The sequence below is a fragment of the Microcebus murinus genome, chromosome 27, assembly GCF_040939455.1.
Source record: "Microcebus murinus isolate Inina chromosome 27, M.murinus_Inina_mat1.0, whole genome shotgun sequence".
Taxonomy (NCBI): Eukaryota; Metazoa; Chordata; class Mammalia; order Primates; family Cheirogaleidae; genus Microcebus; species Microcebus murinus.
In genome coordinates, this window is record NC_134130.1 from 18,297,456 (window position 1) to 18,307,444 (window position 9,989).

Consider the following 9,989-nt stretch of genomic DNA (forward strand, 5'->3'; position numbering starts at 1 on the left):
GTGTTTCACTGTTGAGTATAATGTTATCCCACTTCATCATGTTGAGATGCACACTTTTCAATGTGTATTGTTTTGAGCTTTTATCATGTGTTTTGATTTTGCAAATGCTATTAATAAAACTTTTGAAATGATTTTTAAAAATGTGATCCCAGTATAATTTACTAAAAACCATTCAACTTTATGCTCATAATGGCTGTATTCTACAGGGGAGCTGTCATGGTCTGCAGAAGTTACATTTAAGGAAAAAGCACCTTACCATCACCACCATCACCAAAACTTTTTACATTACTTTTCTGTTATGCATTGAGAATAGATTATACATTTTCTAGTTAAATGACATGGTTTTTCACTAGTTTTATGTCATCCACTAAATCTTAACTCTGAATAGGTTCTACTAGAGAATACCAAGACAAATCAACACCTCCTTTCCAATACACAGAAAGAAATCTAATTTACAAGAAACATTTGTAGTAATTTTAGTGAAGCAACCGGTTAATTTTATGTCCTAAATTATCCTTCAAAAACACTATCTCAATTTATTCATCTCTTATTTTAATTCTGACATTATTTAGAATGTGATTTCAAGACAGTTTTGAATAATGACCTTTAGCAAACATAAAACATTGAGTTCTAAATTCTAAAAAATTACAGATAGGTTGACATTGTCACTGAATTTATTTTTACAAAAAATATCAACAACCCACCTACTATCTACTTTTTCAAGCATGACACATTTAACTACACTTCATGACAAATGGAGAAAACAAAAATCAAAACTGATAGAATGGGTAACCAAAAATGGGTTACCTATTTTGGAATGGGTATCCAAAAATCTATTTTATTGAGAAAAGACTATATACCCAACTTAAGCCTGTGATTCTCTGCAACGTACAATCTAGGATCAAAATAATGCTGGAAATAAGCACATATACAGAATTATTTGTGGACTGCAGTTGCAATGATTCACACACTCCCACTCTCCCTCTGCCCCCGGAGACCCTTCCCTTCTGCTGCACACCACACCGATAGATGTAACGAATAACCTCCTTCAATAATGCCACATTATTCACTCCGTTTTGTCAGTGAGTCAGTGAGTCTAAATAGAAATTAGAGATCTAGACCAAGCAAATACTGTATATTTGGCAAAATCACTTGTGGTTGTTTTCTTCAGCCTCGTTTCCAAGATAATAACCAGCTCTACTTGGCAACTGGGCTCTCCCACACTTAAGGCTCCAATCGTAAAGTTGGCTTGGGAGACACTGGCCCGCTGCTGCCTTTGGTGCCATTGCTACCCCTAGAACTATTGTGCAACAGTGGCAAGATCATGGAGAAAGTGTTATTTTGATGTAATACTGACAGCTAGTCCAAAGTTTTAGCTTGTCCCTGTAACAGGCAACAATTATATTAAAACTATCTACACGGATATTTACAAAACAAAGATTCTCTCTAGCAATTTGAGATGACTAGATAAGAGCATGAAATTCTATTCATAGACAATACCACCACTAACTGAACTTGTATCAGAAGCAATAAAGGGATAAAATAACATCTAATAATTTCTAAATATCACACATTCTAAAATATTGACATTATACAATGTCAAACATCCATAACTTTTGAAGCCATTTTATGTCAAGGTAATTTCATAATTTACTAACTTGGATTTGGGGCAGGATTGGAAAATAAAGTTTCTGTGAGGTGTGTCTGTGATTCATAAGAGATTCTTAACAAGGTTAGCAAATAAGGAAATACATTTCAATACTGACATTTGGCTTACAAAATTGTGGGTGGGTCCAGTCTTGGAGGAATTGATAGAGAAATTCTAACTTCAGCAAGTGAAACCAAAATATGAACTCCAGTTTTGTTACCTAAGGCAAGTCCAGTGCCCAATAAGGACTCTGCAATTGTCATAACTCCTTGACAGGTGCATTTTACTTGTTCTGGAAATGATGCTGACCTGCCAGTGTCTAGGACCATGTGGCACTATGTCAAAATCACATCAATCCCTCCGGCTCCTGGCACCAACCAGCCAAAGCCAGATCTAATTAAAGCTTTAAGAGTTTGGCAAATGTGAGAATTTAAGCAAGGCAAGGGACTTCCCTCATTCCAAGTGAATTTCTCATTAATGATTAGTTCAATAAGAAAATAAGCAAATCAATGGCATAGTTTATGGAAAGCTATCTACCCTGTTACTGTCCATTATCAATCTCCTAAAATTCAATTATCCAAGACAGTTCTATGGGATTTTTGGAGTTCCCAGGTGTTACTATCATATACATGGTAAATTAGGAACTGAGGTTTTCTCTTTTATTGTGAACTTTATCCCATACTTCTTCAAACAATTTCTCTTTTCCAACAAAGGAGAAAGTGTTACTTTAATTCAGACTGGTGAGTAATACACATATCTCCTCCTTGTAACCATTGAAACCCCTCATATAATATTAATTAGCAGCTATTTTCAGCATAAAAGTAGGATGCATAAAATAACAAGAGTTTAAATTTGAAGGTAGAAAAGAACAAGCCTTCATGATCACATTTAAAGTTATTAACCACTGTGGGTAATCTTGTTTTATCAATCTGAGTGGAAAATATTGTATCTATTATTAGTTGAATAGCTTGAAGACAGTAAACATCAAAACATTTGAAAAGTTGTCCCCAAAAGATAGATACTAACCTGTTAGCAAAAGGAATTGTGTATTTTAAATTCTGATTTGCTGGAATAATTAACCATAGTTTTTGTCAATAGTTTACTATAAACAGCATTTATGGTAAAATCCTAAGTAGTTTCTTTATTATTATTTTAGGGCAAATAAGAATCAATGAACTGTTTCTATTCCACAGAGATGAGTAATCACGTGAAAGAGCCTCTAGTATCAATGAGTAAAACAAATTTAGCTGCTTTTCCAAAGATGAAAATAGAAAGAGCTACAAAATGACCTACTGAGAGTAAACAGTCTTGGAAATTTGATTTATGGAGGAATGCCATAATTATTCTTTTCTCTCTATCCATCTTTTAATTCTATCAATTGCCTCCTGAACTTCAGTTTGAATCACCAATCCTTCACTAACACTTCTCTGCTTAATAACATTTTAAAAATCAGTATTTATTGTATTGAAATTTATGTTGTTCCCAACATAATTATGAAATATACATGCAAACCTGTAAAAGAATATAACTCCCCTCAGTATTTCAACTTTCCATTAAAATGCAAATGTAATGATTTCATTAGCCAGGAAACAATACCCATAGTCTTAAACCAAACCAAACTAATATCTTTTCTCTGTGAAACCCAACTTCCCCTAAGATATAATCTTATTCCTAGTGGATCATTTGGTGTTGAATATTTTTCGCTTTGGATTTGCCATTATTGTAATCCCTGACTGGAGAGGAAAAAGCACAATGTGTGATTTGAGATTTTAAATTCATGGATGTATTCTACTCCTTAGACAAACAAATATAAAAAAATATTTCACTAAATTTTAAGCAAACAACTTCAAAATAGCTCGTTTTTCAATTCCTAAACATAGACGAGGGAGGGGGGATATCACTCGATGTAATGAAAAGTATATTATGAGGGCAATGACCCGCAAATAACACTTACATTCTATATCCAACCTTCCCAAGAGTCTATCCAGGCCACATTTACTTTATTTTGTCATAGGCAGAAAACTCTCTCGCTAGCTTAATAAAATGAGACAATAAATGAGACGAGAAGTCCCAGTGAAAAGAGTCAGCAGGACGTGGCCAGTGCGCGCACGGAGCGGGAGAGGAGAGACGGGAGAGAGACCGGCAGAAGAGGAGAAAAGACTGGAGACGCGGAGAGACGGGCAGAGGCCAGAAGGAGGGGAGAGGGGACGAGGGGCGAGGCTAGGTCGGGACTGTTCCCAGTCTGCCCTCCACTCCGCCACCGAGATTGGGCTTCGTTTCTCGCGGCGCCCCTGACCTTGCAGTCCCGCAACTCGCGGCGCTGCGCCCGCGCCCCTCCCGGCCTGCGCCCGCCTTTGTGTCTGCCTGTCATCGCCGGGGGCCGGGCGGACCCGGCGCGGCACAAAGCCAGGACGCGCACTCGCCACGCTTCCGCGGCGGCCCGGCCGGCGGCGCGGCTCGCGCACCCGAGGCAGCGGGCCCGGGCCCGGGTCCGGGTCCTGTCTGGGGCCGGGGAACGACTCTCCTCCCTCGCCCGGCGCCGCCAACAAAACGCGCGCGACTTCCGAAGAAAGCACGACCCCGCGCGGCGTGTCCCGTCCCGCTCCCGCGACGCTCGCCCGGGCGCCCCTCGGCGGGCCGGGCAGGAGCGGCGGCCGCCAGCCCGACCGCGCGGCAGAGAAAGGCTCGCGGGCGCCGTCCGCGCTCCCTCCGGGCGGCGGCGGGCGCGCAGGGTCGCGGGGCGCCCGCGGGCAGGGCGGAGAGGAAGGCGCCCTCCCCCGGCGCGGCGAGGCCGGCGGGCGCGGGGCGCAGGGCGCGGGGAGCCGGGCGCGGGGAGCCGGGCGCGGGGCGCGGGGAGCCGGGCGCGGGGCGCTGGGAGCCGGGCGCGGGGCGCGGGGAGCCGGGCGCGGGGAGCCGGGCGCGGGGCGCAGGGCCGGGCTGGCTGCGCCGTCAGCCATGTTGAGGCTGCGGGCGCCCGCGGGCTCCCCGTGCCCGGCGCTGCGGGTCCGCACCCCGCGCCCGGGAGGAGGCGGGCGGGCGGAGGGTCGCGGCGCAGGGCGCCCTACCTGGGTCCCGTCCTCGGCCGCGCGGCGTCCGGTCGCAGCCGGCTCCTCCCGCGGACCCTACAGGGCAGCCATCTTGCGTCTCCGCGCCGCCGCGTCAGTGCTCGGGAGGCACCTTGACGTCCGCTCCTCCGCGCCCGCCGCCCGCCGGGTGGGCGGACGTGACTCGCATGCGGGCGGGCCGGGCGCGCCGCCGGGTCTCCTCCTGCTCCTCCTCCTCCTCCTCCTCCTCCGCCCGGCCTCCTCCTCCTCCTCCTCCTCCTCCGCCCGGCCTCCTCCTCCTCCTCCTCCGCCCGGCCTCCTCCTGCTCCTCCTCCTCCCGGCCTCCTCCTGCTCCTCCTCCTCCTCCCGGCCTCCTCCTCCGCCCCAGCCTCCTCCAGCTCCGCCCGGCCTCCTCCTCCTCCTCCTCCTCCGCCCCAGCCTCCTCCAGCTCCGCCCGGCCTCCTCCTCCACCCGGCCTCCTCCTGTTCCGCCCCGGCCTCCCCCAGTTCCTCCCAGGCCTCCGCCGCCCGAGAGCCCTGAGCCCCAGCTCCCGGGAAGTGACCCCCGCCCGGGGTGCCCCGCACAAAGGCCGGCGGCACCCAGGGGCCCGTGGTGGAGGCTAGCGGTGGAGGCCAGGGCTGCCCCCCGCAGTGCAAGGGCTGGGGGGAGACGTGAGCCCCGTCGCGCGCCGGGCGGGGAGACCGAGCCCCGGGAAGGGCCTAGACCCCGGGATCCCGGCTGGATCTTCACTCCCGGTGGCAGACGCGGGACGCACGCGAAGGGAGCGGTGGCGTGAGTGCTTGGACAAGGGTGTGAGGTCGCAGATTTCCCGGTGAAACTTTCTGTGGGCACCGCACTGCCTCGCCCCCTTCCAGGTCCCCGCCACGCGCACCCGCCGCCTCGCAGGTGTCCGCGCCCTCGCGCCGCCCTTCCCGTCCGCTCGCGCCTGGCCCCACACTCTGCCCGCACCCACCTCTGCTCACAGGCCCGCACCCCCTTCGCCTCTAAGGTGCACTGGACCCGCTCTGTGGCCTCCCTTTTCTGTCGCTTTTAATGTCGCTCAGCTGAAGCTCTCCCCAGTTTCGCCGGGCCTTAGTGCTGTAAGTCCCCGCATTTTTGAAGACCCATCGATTAGGGACTTGGCCAAGTCCAGTCTCTGCCCGGGCAGCCTCACCTGGGCCTCGCGGGCGGGGAGAGGGAGTCAGTTTCTTACCGGTAAAATATAAACCTGCACTTTCAAATGATTAAGTTGCCTCCCGTGAGTGTCTGTATGTTGAAGAATTTCCACGCGTGCAATTAAGTAATGAAGAAACTGATCCTTAAAGAGCTAAATTCCGAATGACAAATTCGGGACTCTACAACTCTGCTTTTCCATTGACAGGAGTTTTTCTTTTCTAGTGCCCAGTAGTTTTACTTCCCTTTTTCATGCTCCTTTTTCTAATCATCAGCTTTTTAATTGAAAACGAGTTGAAGAACAAAACCCATATGAATCATATTATGTCAGATGTGGTTTCTGGAACATTTCCTCCTCTGTACGAAGTTCTCACATTACTGACATTCAAATTTTAAACAGGTATTTTGTGCACACCTTTTATGTGATCACTGACTGTGATCACGATCCTTTTAAGTCAACACTAGTTCTGTTGTGCTACCCACCTTTTGCCCCTTTGGTCTGTAATTTTTTTAGAAATGAAGCCCTAAATTTTTGAAATTGGAATATTTCCTCTTTGAAAAGTGTTTAAAAGGGGGGGGCTCTTTTCTTGTGTCACATTGTTACTAAGAAGAAAGTATGCTCAAAAGATACATTGTTTGTTTCATTTTGAAACAAAGTTGACGCAGATTTCTGATTTTTGCATAGCTTAAGCAAAATTGTTCATTTTCTCCTAAGCATTTCATGTGAAAATAAAGTTCTGTCTTTTCTTGTTCTACCCCAATGTGTCACTGAGGTTTTGGCCGTTGTCAATGCACTTTAAAACTTAAGCTGTCTGGAAAGTTTCTTGTGATTTCTTTTTCAAATCCAGGAGGCAAGTTCTCCCATGACCATGGCATAGTACATGGAGTGCACACAGCTGCAGTTGTTGGAGGCATGGGGTTTGGAGTGGACAGGCCTGAGTGACTCTCGACTCCATCTTTCACTAATCGTGTGACCTTGAGCACGTTGCTTAACTCTTTCTGTGTTAGGAACTAAGTATGTGCTCAAGTAGTTACTGCTATTACCAATAATAAATGACCTGCTTCCAGGAGATTTTTGTTTTGACTGACTATAGAAATATATAAATAATTATGTCTTCTTATACTTAATATATGGGAAATACTACATTTACAAGTGTTTGATATGTAAGTATCTATATGTTCTTTTAGTTATTTGTATTTTAATTGGGAAAGTTATCTTTCAGGTCACCTGATTTCATCTTTTAAAACCTCTCTCTGCTGTAACAGGTGGTTCTTGTCTATCTGGAATCGTATCTGGATATTTGGCTTGCAGTGGGTTTTGCAGCAGGCCCTGAACATTTTCTTGGCAACTGCTTTCTCTGCACTCTCACCCTGTTCTTAACCACCATGACATTTGTTAATATAAAAGAAAATACGTTACTTCTCTTGGCTGCTGTGACTTTCCAACAGCAAAAGGAAGTAAAATTCTGAAGGTCTCTAAGTGTAAAATATTTTAGTCAGATTTTATTTTGTTGATTTAAAAAACTTTTTTCTTAGCGGTTACTTCTGGGAAAGAAAGGATATGGTGTGCATAATGAGTTGCTTACTGGACACGAGTGCGTGTTTGTGTGGGTAATTCAGAGCCAGCTTTTATTAATTGTGTGCATTCTTGAGATTCCTCTTCCTATAGCTGTGGATAATCTATTTTTAAAAGAAAATTTGCTGTTTTAACAACAGTCAATTGTTATCAAAATCCCTTACCATTTTTTTTTCTCAAATTTTAAATAGCAGCACTCCTTCCACAAAGAAAAATCCTGCTTCCTTAATAGAGAAAAAAGACTAATAGAACAAGTTCCGCAGCATGCTGTTCTGTGTTAGAAAATTGCCTGGGCTGGCCTGGGCACCTGCTGTCCAACTCAGTGGCTCAGCCTCTAAGCCTCTGAGGGTGTAGACAGCTTCCTGTCTGCTGCTGTCCACTAAAGACCCGACAACGACAGTTCGCTTTACGATGCAAAATGTTTCGTATCATATCGTACTACACAAAAATAATAGTGTGTTCTTCATTTCCTCCCCACTTGCAAAATAGGAAAACCATCTTTTAAGGACTTTATTTTCTCTTCAACAGAGAGAAATAGTTGTCATACATATTGCTTTAAAAGAATTATAGTGGTGTGACGAAAACATTAAATCATGGCCTATTGTTTCCCACCTCCGAAAACATATTTCTGAAGTATAACGTGATAAAGACTATCTGCATGCTTAAAAGACAGTTGGCCTTCAAACAGCGTATCAGTCATTGCTGTGAAGGACCTTTCTTGTTTCTTTTGTCTGGTGACATTACTGCACGCCGTATATAGGCACATGTTCAACACAGAAAGCTAATTTAAAAAAATCTCCAATAGATGAAACATTTAGACATAACATTTTAACTTATTGATGTAAATTATCATTATTAATAAAACCCACTTATTGTCTAAAGCCAGGGTCTTGATAGAGTAGCTTTTCTTAATATGATTTCTACTTTTCTCCTGACCTGATTTCATCTGATTGATTTTGCTTTATATAATTTGGAAATTTTTAAGAAACAAGACATTGTATAAATGATATAATCCTATATTATTCAAATCAGGAGTATCCAATATGTGTACTGATTTAATGGGGACAAAGTAAAATATCAGAAGAAATTCAAAAATCAAATCTTGTTAAAGTATTGCCAAAGGCATTATAAAAAAATATTTGAATCAGTAGGACAAACATCATGAAAATTCCTCCAGAATTTTAATTTATTAAACATATTAACATATTAAAACATATTAATAAAACATATTAACATATTAAAAATATGTTGCTAATACTAATCTCTCACAATTTAGGGAACATTTTTCCCCTCATTAATTCTGTCCTCACAATCCACTAATTGCTCATTATCATTCAAATTTAGTAACTCAATATCTCACTTTATTTTGAAAGAATAATTTTTCAGCTTTAGTGATGGACTTCAATAATCAATAAATATTAACTCTTACTAATTACCTCAGCACCATTTTATATTTATGTAAGACTTCATAGTTCTTAGAGCATTTTATGTACACTATGAGGATTTAATATTCAAAATCAGATGCCATACTCAAAATGGCATTTAATATAATTCCTGTACTGTTAACATGAAAGGTAAGGTTATGTGATTTACTCAAGGTCATACATGTTGTAAATAGAGGCACAACTCTCAAACCTCAGTTTTGTGAATCAAGGGCCTTTTTCATTATACCAAAGCTAACTTTCTATCTCTTCCAGTGCATCTTCCTCTAAATTTTTCTCATGATCATTATTAATAGTACTGAGTGGTATAGGAGCTTTCCCTTCAAAATTCATAATTTTCTATTATCCTTTGTTACTTAAAAAAAATCTTAGCACCTACATTAACTTTTTGTTAGCACTCTGACGGTAATTCCATTTGTTAATTACTAGCTATATGCCAAGCATTGAAATAGATGCTTTGCATTCATTACCTCTTTTAATGCTTATTACAACCAAGTAAGGTAAGTAGTATCTTATTGAGAATTAAGGGTTGAGTAACTTGGTTGGGATTAAAGAGTTGGAACCATTGTCTAAATCTAAGTTTGTCTAACTCTAAAGCTGATGTTTTTGCAGGCTACACTGTGCTGCCTGCCAATTTAGCAGACATAGACATCTATGATTACCCCATGATAAGTTTTTCACACAATTAGTACATTCCATTGCTATGTTCCATAGCAATAATGTCCTTATTCCCCATTTCTTCCTCATATTAAAAAAAAAAAAATTCTGTCTAAATCTCTACTTGTTTTTTCTTACCATTTGCATTCTACTCTTTTTCTTTAGTTTCCTATTTTGCACAAGGAAGTTGTCATGCTTGAACTCTTTGGAAGGATGATTACATTTGTGTCATAAACACCTGTGATACCACATTCCTCCCCCACTTTAACATGTATCTTACTCCACTAAGAAATCACTTGCAAAGTTAGGTGCTATGTGTTTTCAATAGCAATGTGGCGAAAGGGAATTGCCCCTTTGACCTGCTCCTGGTTCCATAAATGACTTGGGGTTCAGGCTGCCAAGCAAAGAAACTGGCAGGTGGAAAGAGCGCCATCTACTGAAACCATTAC

The 9,989-nt window shown here is 43.3% G+C and overlaps 1 protein-coding gene across 1 annotated transcript in view; it reads right to left on the bottom strand.

Moving 5' to 3' along the window:
- Positions 1-4,898, bottom strand: part of TET2 (tet methylcytosine dioxygenase 2) — a 141,497-nt gene extending 136,599 nt beyond the window's left edge. The window contains exon 1 of the mRNA XM_020284514.2: positions 4,714-4,898. The gene's annotated coding sequence lies outside the window, so the exon portion shown is untranslated. The remainder of the gene's footprint in view (positions 1-4,713) is intronic.
- Between the last annotated feature and the right edge of the window lie 5,091 nt (positions 4,899-9,989).